Source organism: Melanerpes formicivorus, unplaced genomic scaffold (genome assembly GCF_026170545.1).
Source record: "Melanerpes formicivorus ecotype bairdi unplaced genomic scaffold, bMelFor1.0.p_v2 SCAF_11, whole genome shotgun sequence".
Taxonomy (NCBI): domain Eukaryota; kingdom Metazoa; phylum Chordata; class Aves; order Piciformes; family Picidae; genus Melanerpes; species Melanerpes formicivorus.
The window spans coordinates 11171530-11188463 of NW_027142363.1; the positions used below are offsets into that span (position 1 = coordinate 11171530).

At 43.2% G+C, this 16934-nt stretch overlaps 1 long non-coding RNA gene across 5 annotated transcripts; it reads left to right on the forward strand.

Moving 5' to 3' along the window:
* The first annotated feature begins 1003 nt into the window (after nt 1–1003).
* Nucleotides 1004–14967, forward strand: LOC137444297 (uncharacterized). 5 transcript variants are annotated; one of them, XR_010988118.1, is made up of 5 exons: nt 1004–1999; nt 3491–4713; nt 6809–6905; nt 9505–9566; nt 10889–11357. It is a non-coding gene; the product is annotated as an uncharacterized lncRNA (long non-coding RNA). The 5 variants fall into 5 exon arrangements; XR_010988119.1 differs by lacking the exon at nt 1004–1999 and adding an exon at nt 14785–14967 and having other exon boundaries at nt 2028–4713; nt 10889–11277; XR_010988117.1 differs by lacking the exon at nt 1004–1999 and having other exon boundaries at nt 2028–4713.
* The last annotated feature ends 1967 nt before the right edge of the window (nt 14968–16934 follow it).

A 16934-nucleotide genomic window follows, 5' to 3' on the forward strand; every position in this document is an offset into this window, starting at 1 on the left:
CTAGATGTCTTTTGGTAAGAAAATCATTATATTTATATATACACACATTCATACTGCACAATGGCCACTAACAACCAGATTTTCTACATTGCATGCAGAAGGATTCTTGCAGAGGATGGTTCATCCCCTGGCTCTGGTGGTAGTTTTTGAGATTCAAGGCAAAATTAAGCCATATCAAACCCAGTCTTTTAAGATCCATATCCAAGTGCTAAGTTGCTAAACAATCAAAAGGACTCCTGGGCTTTGTGACTGCAATCAACAGTCTGGGAAGCAAAACCAGTTGGACAATACCTCTGGTGTCAATTGTATGCCAGTGTCAAATAGCTCACCACTAGCAGGAGATAAAAGACTATGAGCTGTGAAAGGAAGGACTGCAAGGAGCACCCGGGGTGGCCTGGCTAGCTGCATCCAAACTGGCCTTAGGCAGGCTGCAGTGTATGTGCTGGAGTCCTGCCTTGCCAGGTCCAGAGCAGGGTGTTGGCTACAGGAAGACAGAGTTGTTATCCACACTGCATGCTTGCTTTTTTTTTTCCCCAGGTCTCAGCAGTTCATTGATTGGATAGCTGCAGGTGCTTGGCCGTTGGGTGTGAGCCTTCTGCTGCTGTGTAATGTTTGACTGCTTGGGCCATAGGCTTCAAGCAGCTCTTGGCAGCGTGAGCATACCTGCTACTAAACACATCTAGCTGTGCCTTCTTTGACCATGGACCATTAGCTGAACTATTGCAGGCTTCATCTGCAGAACTCACTTGGTGTTTTGGCAAAGCAGAAATACAGTCACTTCTAATATAAATAATTATCAAAACACACTCTGCCAAGATAAATGTTATTCTGCATTTGTGAATCTTCCATTGCTTAGAGAAAACAAGTTATGTGATGGCTACATTGTTGCATATGCTGCTCTTAAAACATCATTACTAAGACGGGAGGGGTGTTGTGAGAGCCTGAGTTACATATAACTGAGATGTGAATGTAAGGTACTGTGAGAGTTGGGAGACCTGGCTTCTGTTTGTTTGTCCTACAGCATCCTTCTGCTGCTTCTCAGCCACTTGGCTGTGGCACCTTTTCTGAGAGGGGCCATCACCCACATCTGACAGAAGAAGTCATTGCTCACTTTGAAGTCCCAGGCAGATTAGCTTTTATGAAGCAAGTAAAGGACTTGACACAGTCTGTTGCAAAATAAGAGGACATGAAACCTCAATGCATATCAGTTTGTATTTGACTGCTTAATAGATCATGAGATATGTTTACATTTCATTGGGTAGAGAAAAACAGCTTTTGAACCCATTAACTGAAATTGAGTCTATCAAAATAGCAATATACTCTTGAGGTGAAATTTCCAGCTAATTGCTTAGCTGCCTACAAAGCATATGTGGGTTGTTTTAACTCACACAAAAAATCCTGGTGTGTGCATTTGAAGGTAGCATTCACTCATGCTGCGTGCTCATCAGTCAGGTCTGGAGGTGGAAGCCCTGTGTTTTTCTGCAGAAAAGCTGTAGACTGTTGGGTGTCAGCATAAATTCTTTCCTGTGTGTCACATAGCACACCTAAGTGTCCTGTCACCATGGCTGAGGAGGAAGTGCTGCCTGTGTACTTTACTGGGACAACCAGAATGTTCTAGCTAGGGAGGTGCTGTTGGTTTTGCCTTTTTTGTTGTTGTCATTGTTGCTGAAGCTCTTAAAATCCTACTGTGAATGTAGAGTTATCCTTGGTTAGTTAGTGAAGGTACTGCAGGCAGCTGGCCCAGGCCTGAGTAGTAGCACATTAAGCTCTCAAACATGATAATGCCCTGCAGGGTGCAGGAAACTGGAGAATGTCCTTCAGCTCTGCTTGCTGTTCACAGATATGGGAAGCTTCACTTTTGTGGCAGTTCTAAAGTTCTCATCGAAAAACAACACGGGGTTGGAAATGAAAAAGTAATTTCCCAGAGCTGTGAAAGCACTCAGAAGACTGTCCCACAGAAGTCCAAAGGCACAAGTTATGCCCTTGTGTCTGTGCCCAGGTTTGTATATGGGGAGGCAAGATGAGTGTCCAGGGGAGGGACTTCTGTCAGAATACAGCCACCTGCAAATTCCACCAGCAGCTCCATGTGCAGCAGGGAAGTGGGAGAGCAGCTGCAGGTCCCTCCATCACCCTCGTGGCCAGTGCACCCATTGCAGGCTGACCCATCCCATGGTCGTGGGTGCATGTAGTGTTTAGCCCCAGACCTTCCCACTTCTCATGGAAGCAGAGAAGTCATTTGGGTTTTTCAGTATTTTAATTTCTTGTTTAAAAAAAAGCAGTGTTCCTCTGTTTTGCCTTGTTCCTTGTCCTAGTCCTCTGCAGACTCATTATACATTTGTACTGTCTTACCTTCTGAGAGTTTGCTGTGGCTCTATAGTTGGACAATATTTGGGTTTCTGCACTTGCTCTGCTGTTGCTATGTGACCAGCCACCACCAGCCATTTGCATGACCCTTTATTGGATGGTATTAATAAGGAGGAATTGGTGCCAGCTGTAGTTGGTGATGTGGCCATTTACAACCAGTCTTCTCCCCCTTGCCTGCCTCTTTCCTCTGGTATTGCTTGAAGTGAATTATTGTATCTTGTTTCCTGTTGGGCAGCAGGTAAGGATTGAATACTGACAGAAACAGAGCCTAAGTGCCATGAGGTCATCTGAAACTATGAAAACATGGTCAGAAAATAACAGTTTGCCAAAGGTCTCTGTGACAAGCCCTTATACACAACTGAAAGTTAGAAGGCCACATTAAAACAACCACCACAAAACAAACAAATCCAAAAAAACCCAATCTTCAGGAAGCTGGATGGGCAGTTCAGATGCTTGTGAAATCTAACTGTGGTTTTGTGGCTTGTAAGGAAGCCTTTCTATGGAAAGGTTAAACTCTGATCATCCTTTGGGTAATAGCACAGTCCTCAAGGTGGATTTTCAGAGGTAGAAGTAGCACTTAGGTATTTGATTTCTGTTGTCTGTCAATGGCAATTTAGTACCTGATGGCAGTAGGTGCCCTTGAAAAGTCTCTTTCACAGCAGAGGAGCTGCTTTTCCTGTGTGTATGTTTTTCTGAATTGGAGCAGTGTCATTGGAAAGCACTGGTTGGAATTGTAGTGCGCTCTCCCTTCCCCAGCGCTGCCACACGTCTCCTTCAGCAAAGTGTCTGGGATGCCATTTCCTTGTGGCCTCTGGCCTGGGTCATCTTTCTTCAGGCCATCCTGTCCTGAAAGGTCAAACCCCAAAACATGCCCTAACCCAGACAATGGGTTAAGCACCTGTGAGTGTGCAAACCTGGACACTTCCTGGGGTCCAGATAAAAATGTAGCATGTGTAATTGACTTTGTAACACACCTGTGAACTGTGTGTGCCCCTGGCCATGGTTGGATATGCCCCATCCTATAGGTTCAGTTATCAGGTTTCTCTACTCCTAAAGGGCATTAATTGTCTTGGGACGGTATTTAAAGCAGATAAAAAGGTAGGCAAGTTGCTTTGTTCTCACCCAGACAGCAACAAGAGCTGAATGCTGCCAGAGTAGCAGCTGAAGAGCTTGTCCTAACAGGCAACAACTACACCTGGGCCTTGCACCGGGACCAAGGCAGAAAGGGGAAAAGCTCCAAGAGAACTGATTCCCAGAAGAGCCCCAAAAAGACTACAGCCCAGCAACAGAGCACAAAAGAGAGAGAGGACCCCTAGCACTCTCTGAGCCAAGGAAAAGCTCCAGATCGTGAACTGGACACAAGAGGAGAGAGGCCCTCTAGACCCCTCCGAGCCAAGGGCCGCCCGAATTATAGCTACAGCATCTGGGAGGATACTGGACAGAGGAGCAAGCTGTGAGTCCCCAGCTAATTTGCTACAGAATCCCATTTGTGAGAAGCCACAGATTGTGGCACCTTTATTTCCAATTTGAATTGCTGTTTTGGAAATTCTTAGATCTGTGCTTAAATTGTTTAACTGTCTCCATATGTGAAACGTAATAACCCCAGCCAAATAACAGCACCTGTAAATATACTTTGTAAATAAGTTATGGCAGTGCTTGGCACCAGGAAATATTCAATACAAAATATATAAAAAATGACATTTTATTACACATCCTCAATATCCTTTACACTTCCAGAGGTGTGATTTGTATTCTGGAGGATCAATAGAATAGAATAGAACTAACCAGTTTGACAAAGACCTTCGTGATCACCAAGTCCAACCTATCACCCAGCACTGTCTAATCAACTAAACCATGGCACCAAGCACCCCATTCAGTCTCTTCTTAAACACCTCCAGTGATGGTGACTCCACTACCTCCCTGGGCAGCCCATTCCAATGGCCAATCACTCTTTCTGGGAAGAACTTCTTCCTAACCTCCAGCCTAAATCTCCCCTGGTGCAGCTTGAGACTGTGTCCTCTTGTTCTGGTGCTGATTGCCTGGGAGAAGAGACCAACCCCCACCTGTTACATAGAATAGAATAGACCAGATTGGAAGAGACCTTCAAGAACATCGCGTCCAACCCATCAACCAATCCAACCCACCTAAACAACTAACCCATGGCACCAAGCACCCCATCAAGTCTCCTCCTGAAAACCTCCAATGATGGCAACTCCACCACCTCCCCAGGCAGCCCATTCCAATGGGCAATCACTCTCTCTGTATAGAACTTCTTCCAAACATCCAACCTAAACCTCCCCTGGCACAGCCTGAGACTGAGCTTGAGACCTGGCTACAACCTCCCTTGAGGTAAGGGGGTTTTGGTAAGCAGCATTCTTAATATATTGTATCAGTGCATTGTTTTCTGTTGACATACCATGTGAATGAGAATAGAAATAAAACATACTATATAAACTATGCTATCCTGAAGATAAAACAGGATGAATTGAGGACTCTGTCTTTTAATGTATTTTCAAGGTCTTTACTAATAAGTTACCTGCAGCCACAGTACCTTCATGTACCTTGTCCTGCATGTGTGTATGTGTTACATGCCTGGGGATTTGTGTGTGATGAGAAGCACACATTGCAAAGATGCTTTTGGATATATTCATGACTTTATTCTGTTTTCCTGTAATTATACCCACAAATATGAAATATGTTTTTAAAATATAATTAAGTTTTAGTGGGTTCTAGGGGGGAAAAAAATCTTATCATAAGTATAGTTGGAAATGTGCATTAATGTTGAATACATGTAGTTCCAAATAAGATTTTAATTTAGATATTTGACACCAAGGTAGTGAGTGAGGCATACTTCAGAATTCATTGTCTGATATTTTGGAAAGGGTCTTAGAACTGTTCTGTATTTTTGATACTTCATTGTTTGGAGATCAGCCAGCTAGAAATGAGATACGTTTGGCAGGTATGATGAGGATGTGCACATTCTGCTTTTAATGGCCTTGAGGTTTGTTAACATTTTATTTAGAATACTAGGAAAGTGAAGCTTGTGTGATTTTGCTTTTTGTGCCCATTTTTGCATCTCTGAGAAGCCTGGCTGTAATCTGGCACAGGATGACATTTATATTTGTTGTTACTGCTTAACCAACTGGGTAAAACCTCAGCTATTGGAAGTCAAAACCTTTAACTTGCTCAAGAAGAAAGCCTTATATACAAAAATCATCCTGTTACATCAATAACGTTACTTCTGAAAAGACCCTTTTGTAAGAAAGGAGTTTTGTGAGGGATGTTGACTTGCTGGAGCGTGTCCAGAGAAGGGCAACAAAGTTGGTGAGGGGCTTGGAACACAAGCCCTATGAGGAGAGGCTGAGGGAGCTGGGGTTGCTTAGCCTGGAGAAAAGGAGACTCAGGGGTGACCTTATTGCTCTCTACAACTACCTTAAGGGGGGGTTGTAGACAAGCAGAGGTTGGTCTCTTCTCCCAGGCAGCCAGCACCAGAACAAGAGGACACAGTCTCAGGCTGCACCAGGGGAGGTTTTGGCTGGAGGTTAGGAGGAAGTTTTACACAGGGAGAGTGATTGCCCATTGGAATGGGCTGCCTGGGGAGGTAGTGGAGTCACCATCCCTGGAGGTGTTCAGGAGGAGACTTGATAGGGTGCTTGGTTGCATGGTTTAGTTGATTAGGTGGTGTTGGATGATAGGTTGGACACGATGATCTTGAAGGTCTCTTCCAACCTGGTTTATTCTATTCTATATTGTGCTTTAAATATATTTATGTATGGCTTCAATCCTCTTAAAACTACTCATTCTATTTGTTCAAAGATAAAGATCTAGCTTTTAAATCCATCTTTTTTTCCTTATCCTATATTACCATATTTTAGGGGACAGACTAAAGGAGTAATTATGTCATAACCATAAGTGATTCAGAATGCTGCAGTGCCCTTAACTACGTGCTTCATTCTCATCTTGCTACGTAATCTTCTCTGTCAGTCACTTGATTGGGTTTTTTCATATCCACTTTGACTGGCTGGCACAGTAAAACTGCTATTTATGTGAGGGGCTTGCAGGATTATTGGCATCAGAAGCAAGCTGATGAGAAGAATGATTGGACAGTCAATCACACTTGTTATTTCTGATCCATCTCTGGCCCTTCAGGGGCCAACAAGCAGCCGAAAGTGCCCTGGGTCCTGCAATTGAATGCTCCTGCAAAATCAAGCTTGTTACTGATGGCTCATACCAGAGCAGCAATTTTAAGCTGTGATCATCTCCATTCTGAAGGGTCAGGAATTGCACATAATATAACAAGGGTACAGGAAAGGTCTGCCTCAGGAAAAATAGGATGTGCCTTATGTTGTATGAAGCTATCCGTAGTTTTGTCTTTGTAAATCATTTATCTCTCTGCTGCATATTCAGCTAATGTCTTTCCATGCTCTGATGGTTTGTTTTACAGAAGTCACTGCACCCAAGGATTTGTGAAATTTCAATTACTTGATTAAGAGGGTAAGCAGCTGATTGCCAGGCTCCTCCTGATGCCATACAAAACATATGTAAGTAATGAGAAGAGCAGCACAAGGTCGTCAGAAGTTAGACGTCTTATTTTCCATAGATGAGATGGATGTCCCTAACTGAAAGGCAGCTGAAGCAATTGAGCCCTTGTCACTTTTCCAATGTTTTGTGCCAAATTCCATGCACCCTTGTAATGAGTAAACAGGAAGTTTCTGCATTTTGACTGCCTGCCTAATCACTAGATATTTAAATACATCTCTAGGTTCATCACACAAGCACACCTTTGTCCCATTTGTCCTTCACCCTTCCACATTTTGCAGCGGATCATCTTCGCTGTAAGTCTGCTTCTCTCTCCCTTTCTTTTCCTAACAACAGACTTGTGATCTTTGATGACAAGTGAAGCTAGGTTTGTCAGAAGATAGAAATATTTTATTAGATGAATGGGTGTAGCTGGAAAAAAACTCCAGACAAGCTAGCAAAAGCTGATCGAACTCTATCTACTGATCGAATAAAAGATTCCAACAGCATTCACTTCCAATTCCGATGGCAAAACTTTCTCTTGACTCTCCCGTGGAGAATCTGATTCATTACAAAAATATAATTCTAGTTTATAGTTTGTAATGCCAGATGGGCTACTGTGATGCTCTAGCCTGCCTTCCTGTTTGACACACATCATCAGGCTTCTTCCTGTTTGAAATACAATGTCTTTTAGAAGAAAACATCTGATTTCGATTTAAAGGATTCCAAAGAGGGGGACTTTGCTGTAATGCCTTGCTGGGTTGGTTGCTGTGGTGGTTAATTACCCTTACTGTTAAAAATGTGTCTTATTTTATAGCTTGAATTTGTCTAGATTCAGCTCCCAACTGCTGGATCTCATTACAGTGTTGTCTGTGAGCCTGTGTTCATACTTAGGCATACAGACTCGGAGCCTTCACACCCTCCCTTTGCTAATCTTACAAGGACCAAGTTCTTCCACTGTAAACTGTTTTATTTAGGTCTTTCTTCAGTCTCATAGCTCTTTTCTAAATTTTCTTGTTTACTCCTTGAATTGTGGAGAGCAGAAACAGATGCAGTTTTCCAGATGGGTTTGCAGGACCACAGAACACTGATCATTTAGTAGTTTAGTTGTTTAGTCCTAGTTTTTCCTTTGTGCATGTACTGTTGGGCTGTTTCTAAGGTGGAGTAAGCTGTTACTTTTGATAGGCAGAATACCCACCCAATGCCTCAGTCATGTTATTTCTTCTGGTCATTTAAGACCAGACAGGAAGTAGCAGGGTCTGAAACTGATACCAAAGCCAAAGTTTTCATGATTAATTCCCCTTCCTGGCCCAATCTCTCCCATTCATTCATCAGCAAGGTGAATAAATCAGTGCTGAATCAAGGGAGAAAGTATGCTTGCTATATAAACAGGTGCAGAAATTAATAGCCTACTGGGTTTTGTAATAATCAACCTGATATCCTGACATATTCAACCACATCTCTGAGTATGCTGTAATCATGCAAATATACAAACCCAGAACCATCTCTGGGGTATTTTGTGTTTTGGGAGGGCTTTTTGGGGGGGGTTGGGGTTTGGGGGCTCTTTGGTTGTTTGTTTTTTTCTTAATCTGTAATTTTTCTCTCCATTTTTCTAACAGTCTACCAGTAAAAAAACATAAAAGCTTTATTTGGGCCTAGCAGGAGCTGCTTTCCACTTTTCCCTTGGAGGACTTGCAAGGATATATTCACTGGAGCCTCTCTGAAGGCAAATTTGTAAATAGCACTTTCTACACCCAAAATGGATTTGATTATTCCATATGAATTTAGGGCCAAACTTGTAAAACATCCTCACTAGGACTAGTCTGAGTTTGTTGAACAGGAGTGTTCATTTGAGCACGGATTACCTATGTAAACAAATGTTTCAGAGCTCACATATGCTTTAGGGCTAGACTAAATGACCCCTACAGCACTAATCAAAAGAAGTCAGAAACCAGAAGGGAAAGACCAAAAAAAAGCTAAGAGTTATTTTCAAGCCAGCTTCCTGATTTTTGGAGGCATGAGTAATGATTTTTAGGTGCTCAGATGAGTGTTACTGAATGGGGGCCTCCTTAGTGCTGGCTCTGCAGGTGAGCTGGCCCAGGAATCAGACAGGAGTGCAAAAAGCCAGCTGCCCCCCTGCCGGTGGGGTTAGGAGGTGGGTTTGAGTCTGCAGCTTCAGGATATTCATGTGGAGTCATGGCTGAAGCCAAACAAAACTCACTCCAAAAATATTCTCTCAGTGTACTTGAGGTTCAGGAGTTCAGGACTACAGCAGGAGTGCCCAGGATTATGAAGATGGTTTGGACATCACTTGTCTGGTGGTGAAGTCAGCTGCCTGTTGTCTGAGGTTTGAAAAGGTGCATCTGGTGGTAGTGCCAGATCTAGGATGTCTGGACACTTCATCCAGCTCACCGAGTTGCAGCAAGGAAGTGCAGTGCCAGCTGCTGAGCACTGTGTCCTGCTGAACTGTGGTAACCTGCCTGTGGTTATGGCTGCCAGGAAGGGCACTGTTGAAGAAGCTGCTGGTTTCTCTGAGGCTTAGTAGCCTGCCAGCCACTTTAACAGTCTGCATGACTTTCCTTCTGCTAACGCTGGCTGACTCCTATCTTCTCTCTCCCTAAGAATTTGATGCAGATACTTCCCTAGCATCAGCAGGACCAAGAGACTGTGTGCCACAGCAGCAGGCAAGTTGAGACCGGGGGGCAAGAAACCTGTCTTTGCACTGAGGACATCAGTGAGAGAAAGGGCAAGAAGATCTTGTGAGAAAGATAAATTCACCAACAATTCTTTCTTTGCCTCTCCTACCCCATCCCTGTTGAAGGGGAGGACATGGGAGTCCTTGTGGACAAGTTAACCACAAGCCAACAATGTGCCCTTGTGGCCAAGAAAGCCAATGGTATCGTCAGGTGCCTTAAGAAAAGTGTGGTCAGCAGGTCAAGGGAGGTTCTCTTCCCCCTCTGCTCTGCTCTAGTGAGGCCACATCTGTAGTATTGTGCCCTGATCTGGGCTCCCTGTTTCAAGAGATTCAACAAAATAGTGGAGAGAGCTATGATTCCATGATTAGGTGATGGGAGCATCTCTATTATAAAGAAGGGCCAGTTCTATTTAGTCCTGAAGAGGAGAAGACAGGGGATCTTCTCAATGCTTATTGGGTGAGGTGACAAGAGGATGGGTACAGTCTTATTTCAGTGATGGGGCAGGGATCAGTGAGCACAAACTGGAACACAGTAAGTTCCTTCTCAACATGAGGAAAAAGTAACTTACTTTGAGGGTGACAGAGCACTGGGACAGGCTGCCTAGAGAGGTTGCAGAGTCTCCTTCTCTGGAGATACCCAAAATCTGCCCAACCATGCTGCTGTGCAACCTTCTCTAGGTGAACCTGCTTTAGCTAGGGTTTTAGACTAGATCTTGAGAGGTCCCTTCCAACCCCTGCCATTTTGTGATTCTGTTTGATAACTGGAGATATGGGTAAATGGTCTAACCCAGGAGTCTTCCCAGAGCTCATACTGGTTTGTGCCCTTTGAACAAATGCCACAGCACACTTGGGGTTGTTGATAATACTTCTAAGACTGAAAAATAAGCAACAAAATAACAACCTGGGGGGAACCAGATAATACATGGGAGCAAGCATGGTTCAGATAAGCAGGCTTTGGCCAGGTTCACTGAGAGAGAGTTGGGGGTGTCTTCTGGAGGAGTTGCTGCTTGCTGCCATGGCTTTGAGGGTGATGTGTAGCTGTGCAGACAGGGAACCATACAACATGGAGAGATTCAGATGTGGACTAAAACAAAGGTAGGTGGCAAATGAACTTTGGAAGGGAGGCTTTGCACAGTGAGTGAAAGGGAAACCAAAACAGGATGATAGAACAAAAGAAATAAACTCATGCTGCAGGAGACTTTGAGGTAATATATGAAATGATTACAGAAGAATATCATGTGTGAGTTATGCTGTTGAGGTAGAGGTTCCTGATGAAATAACACAGTCCCTGCATACTGTATTTGTTTCCAGGCATTGGTTCCTGCAATGATTCTGATGCTGTGAATTAGAGACCACCAGTTTGGACCAGTGAAACAGCATAGCTTGGACTGCAGATGCCTGAGGAATTTCCTCTTCTTCTCTAAGTGCTATCTTGACAGCTGAGACCAGCCAGAGAGCTTTCACTGACACACCCTGAATATGAACATCTGGAGAGCGTAAGCTTTGCTTTCCTTATGAAACATCCTCAGCTCAGGAATTTACTTCTCCCAGTGGCCTAGTAGAGCCCATGTCCATTGACCTTCAGGGCACAATGTAAGGCCCATCTGTTTTTTCAGGGTTTTTGCCTAAGGGTCTGGCAAGGAGAGTTATGGTTAACTTGTCCTGTGGGAGCGTGTGCAAGATGAACAGTGACCAGCCTGGTGTGTATCTGTTCTTTTGGTTTTTAACCAATGTCTATGTGTGCAGACTTTTAAAAGGAAATTAAACAATCATTTCACCTTACAAGCATTTTACAATACATTTATTGAAATGAATAAACATCTCAGATTTTAACTGTGCTATGAAGGTTTTTAATGCTTCACTGAGAAAGTTTTCTCTCCCAGGCCAGCTGTTCTTGATCCTGCAAAGAAGGTGCATCACAACTACCCCCATGACAACAGGCTGGCACATACTATATCAGTATCACTAAGGTTGGAAGAGACCTCAGATCACCGAGTCCAACCTGTCACCACTGACCTCATGACTAGAGTTCAGGATTAAACCAACACTGAATCATTGAATAGAAAAAGCCCATTTAACAGTCCTTATTAATAGCAAAAGAATTTCAAAGTAATGAAGGAACACTTCTCTCTTGTTTTTGTTTTTTTCAAACTCAGTCCAGTTAGTCTTCCTTTAAAGTATGCAAAGGAAGAAAATGCAAGGCTGGCATCAGGCTGAGATACCTGTTGACTGAAATATCTATAGACTAAGGGAAGGGCTGTAAAGTAAACAGGTACTAATTAACTCTTGGAGGCTTTTGCCATAGAGGTAAAGTCTGGTGGGAATCAGAAGATGTCAAAAAACCTGTTAGAAGGTACCTAGATCACAAAGGCATCATACTGTGTCTTAACCAAAAAGTTCTGACTCTGCATAATCATCTGTTTCCATTTGAAATTGGATGCATTCCTCTAAGTCATGCCTCTGTATACCTACACTCAGCACGGCTGCCTGCTTCCTCCACAGCAGCATCACATCCTTCCTTATGTTGTTTCTGCTTCCACTACTCATCCTCTGCACCTGCTTCAGCTTTTCAGTGTTTGCAAAGCTCTAGAAGCAAAGATCAGAAGTCACATCGCTGCCTGCTTACTTGCACATGCGCTTCTATTAGAACATGGATCTCATAAATAAACAAACTGGGAACTGGTTGCAGACTCATTCCCACACTTGCAGACTGCTGTGCTACCCCCTTCTTTTTGCAAGTTAAGAATAATCCCATACAGATTTTTATGATAATTGTGAATGTTTAGAGATTTCAGACACTGAGTCCCATTTAGGTAAGATCATATGAGCAGAATGTATATAACTATGTATATATGTATGTAACTCCCTGAAGGGAGGTTGTAGCCAGGTGGGGGTTGGTCTCTTCTCCCAAGCAACCAGCACCAGAACGAGAGGACACAGTCTCAAGCTGCACCAGGGGAAGTTTAGGCTGGAGGTGAGGAGAAAGTTCTTCACCGAGAGAGTTGCTAGCCACTGGAATGTGCTGCCCAGGGAGGTGGTGGAGTCACCATCCCTGGAGGTGTTCAAGAGGGGATGTGGCACTTGGTGCCATGGTTTAGTCATGAGGTCTGTGGTGACAGGTTGGACTTGATCATCTTTGGGGTCTTTTCCAACCTTGGTGATTCTGTGAACTAGCTTATCATTAAGCTAATATCACTTGGGAAATGTTTCAGGGCTAGGCCAGGTCCTGAATGTGTGCCATTCACCTGTAAAAAAAAAATGTGCACTTCATATTTGGCTTTCCCAGCTCTGATTTTTTGATGTGGTTTCCCAAGTTAGGGAAGTTGTGTACAGAGACATGACTGCAGCAAGTTAAGCATGATTTGTAAATGAGATTTGCAATTATCATGTAGCAACTCTATCCATATACAAAATAAGACACTTGGAAAAATTAATGCTGTCAGCTGCAAAGTGCCAAGCTGATTTTTTTTCTTTTGTAGCTTGGTAGAGGACTGCACTAATTTCCAAATTTTTAATCTGATTAAATGTATGAGGGTTCCAAAATTCTAATTAATGCTAATTATCCTAACAAAACTTGTATTTAGCAGTTCTGTAACAGGATTTGCATGCCACAGTCAGAATGACAGCTGGCTCAACTTTTTTATTGTTTTTCTCTGCCACACCTTGCAACTGGGAAGGTGAATCACTCCTTTCATTCTTTTCATGGGTGAAATGTTCCCCAAGTTAACAGCTACTATATTATGAGCCTATGGGAACCTGTTTATAGACAGTCTGAAGTGCACTTGTTACTCTGCATCTGTTAAGCACCAAGGAAGTCTAGGCCCAAGCTGAGATGTGTGGACCTGCTGTATGTAACGGCCAAGTATCTCAAGCTAAAGCCAGCCTGGGCTTGAACTGTAAGCAGGTATTCAACCACGTGTCACTGGCTGTGACCTGTGTTTCCACACCTCTGCACAGTAGTTCTTACATACCTTAAAGGAACTCAGCTTGTCAGGCAGGAAAGAACACAACTGACTTAGTCCCTGCACCTATCTGGCTGGTGAGCACAGAGATCTTGCTGCTCTTGTCCTTGGAGAGGAAGTCTGCAGCAGGGCTACAGCAGAGCTAGCAAAGGCCATGAATGGTTTGACCCAAGCACTTCAGATTCTGTCCTTAAGTAGGCAGCCTTCCCTAGCCCATATGTATCCATGACAGTTTTGTGCTGGTGTAATGTATACTTTTACTGCTGTCAAACTGTTTTCCAACAATTCATTCAGTCATTGAAGAAAAAACATTTCAGGCTTAAACAAAACACAGAAATCTTAGTTCAGGAGTGAATCACTGGTTTGTTCACATTTTAGAATGGATGTAAACAAGGTGTATGAAACCTTTCTTGCAAGAAAGCATTTGAACATCTGACTTTCTTCAACTGAAAAAACAGCGATTACTTTAGGTGCAAGTACACCCCAAACAAGAGCGGATGGTGCTCAGACTGCAGCAACAAAGGGAAACTCATCAGTCCTGTGGTTTACTCTGTGGTACTGGGATGCTGATTTACTGCCAAGTAAAAGGAGAAGAGGTATAATCTTAGGGCTTGAGGACATTCTGAATTTCCATTGTGGGATGTTACTTGCCTGAATGTTGTCTGGCATGACGTTGGCAAAATGTTTAGACTTGCACCAGTCCCATCTCAAATGTAAGGCTTGCTTTCTGATACGTACTTATTTTCACTCCCATTATGCATTTAAATCAGTCTTGGAGCAGAAAAACAGTGTGCCAGTGTAATGCCATAGAGTCAACCAGGAAGTCCACTAAAGGGATTTTGTCAGCATTTGTAATACCTCACATGCTTTTCTGCATGGTACACCAATCCCAGAGGTGCATAGAAGTCTGGTTTCCTCCTCCTTCACGTCATCCGTCACTGATATCTAAAAGCCTTTGAAGACACAAAGTATTTCACAGGCATAGTTATACAATACTCTTGTGTTCTCTTTTATGTAAATAAAAGTGAAATTCAAGGTCCTAAATTTTATGACAGCATGCACTGTGAGGAAGGTTTCACAGCAGTTCAATTTCAGTTCAGATTTTTAACTTCTTAGTTAATGAAATGTGAAAAAGAGAACAACATCGATACAGCATCTCCCTGCTGTTTACTTTGATATTAAATTCACCTTGGTTTATGGTAACTCTGAGTCATCACACACACTCAGTTTTTATATTGGCTGTAGAGAACTATGTTACAGAAGCCCCAAGACAGAGAGCAATCTGAAGATTTTGATGGAAGCCCAGGAGAAGTGGAGCTTTTGATACTCAACAGTGACACCCCACCATTGCCAATGGATTTCTGTGAGTCAGCAACTCTTTTTAATGCTTACTTACATACTTTTCCATGTGTGTATATTCTGGAGATTTTTCAGGACAATATTTGTGCAACATTTTTCAAATGTAAGTTTTAAGCTTAGGAAAGCTTAACTGTAGATGTCTTCTTTCTGCAGCCATTGACAAGTGAACTGCATTCATTCTCTATGCCACTGTCACTGTCGGCTGAACGATATCTGCACTAGCCATACGTAGGCACACAGGTCATAACAATATCACTTGTTGCTGCACATCATTGTCACAGTATCACAGTATCACTAAGGCTGGAAGAGACCTCAAAGATCATGGAGTCCAACCTGTCACCACAGACATCATGACTAGACCATGTCCAATCCCCTCTTGAACACCTCCAGGGATGGTGACTCCATCACCTCCCCAGGCAGCCCATTCCAATGATGAATGACTCTCTTGGTGAATAACTTTCTCCTTACCTCGAGCTTAAACTTCTCCTGGCACAGCTCAAGACTGTGTCCCCTTGTTCAGGTGCTGGTTGCCTGGGAGAAGAGACCAACCCTTTCCTGGCTACAACCACCTTTCAGGTAGTTGTAGAGGGCAATGAGGTCACCCCTGAGCCTCCTCTTCTCCAGGCTAAACAATGCCAGCTCCCTCAGCCTCTCCTCATAGAGCTTGTGCTCAAGGCCTCTCACCAGCCCTGCTGAAAGTGTTTTCTTCGCTACTACTCATGTTGAGCATAAGGGAGAAAGGGCACTTTTTCTGAGCCAGGTGCATAGTATGTTATTGTGGAAGTGCAAGTGAACTTAGGTTCTTACCGGTCTGAACTCAGACAGAGATTTAAACACTGTATGAAAACATGTCTTATAAATTCTTTAAGAACAAATACAAATACATTCTTGCTTTTAAAAAAATCCAAGTGGTTTAAATTAATATCCCTGTAATATCTGAAATCCAAATACTGCATTCAAGATCAGACTCAGTGTGACCTTGGGTAGCCTGATCTAGTTGGAGGTGTCCCTGCTCACTGCAGGGGGGTTGGACAAGATGACCTTTGAGGGTCCCTTCCAACCCAGTGCAATCTGTTGATCTGTGATTTCATTGTTCTTTCGTTCAAGGACCTCTGATCTTTTCAGAAGGATGAGTGAAAGCAATTAACATGAATTGCATATGCAAGTGAGCTGTAAGGAGGATTTGAGCATTCTAGGTAACAGCCCTATCCTTCCTCCAAAAGTGCTTGCAAAGCTGCCACCAACCAGCTGTGCCAGAAGAGGCAATATCATGGCAAGGTGAAGCACTTGTCTGATGGGCTCTCAGGCTTACAATCGTTTCCTTTGCAGTGCCGTGTTCTGCCACCGGACCAGCATTTTCCAGTTCTGTCACCAGCCACATCCTCCTCGGACATAGTACTGTAGCCAGGAGACTTGGCTGTAGCATTTGACCCCTTGAAAGATTCAGCCAAGGTAGACACTGGGAGCTGGGCTCAGAAGGCTCAGTGTTCTTTCTATGTGGCTGTAAAGCTCCCAGTCTGAAAGCTGATAATAGGTTTTACTACAATATTTTAAAATGCTGAAGACATCAAAGGACAATACTGTCAGGGTAACTCTGAATTTCTTTGCTTTCATGGGTTTAAATCAAGCTCTAAATTATTTTTAGTAGCTTGTTATTACAGCTTTTGCAACCTGAAGACAGACCACTGCCTTTAATTCATTAGTAATTTCAACAGTTAATCAGAAAATGTCATTACCTAAAAAGACTGCAGCTCAAAATAAAGCACACTGGAGTTAAATTTAAATTAAAGCATGGACAGAAATGAATGCAGCCTTTGATCCCCTTTCCATCCAGACTGCACCCTGATGGGCACAGCTGGACAGGATAGAAATTGTGAGAAGGCAGCAGTCTCGCCTGTTTAAAAGGATACTGTCAACTCATTAAGTCCTAAAGTTGAGTCAATTAAAAACAAAATCTTCACTGGGTTCTTTCAGAGCTCTCCTAATGTTTGCTGCAATGGCCATTTCTTGCCAGTTTTATTTTTACAAGATGTTGA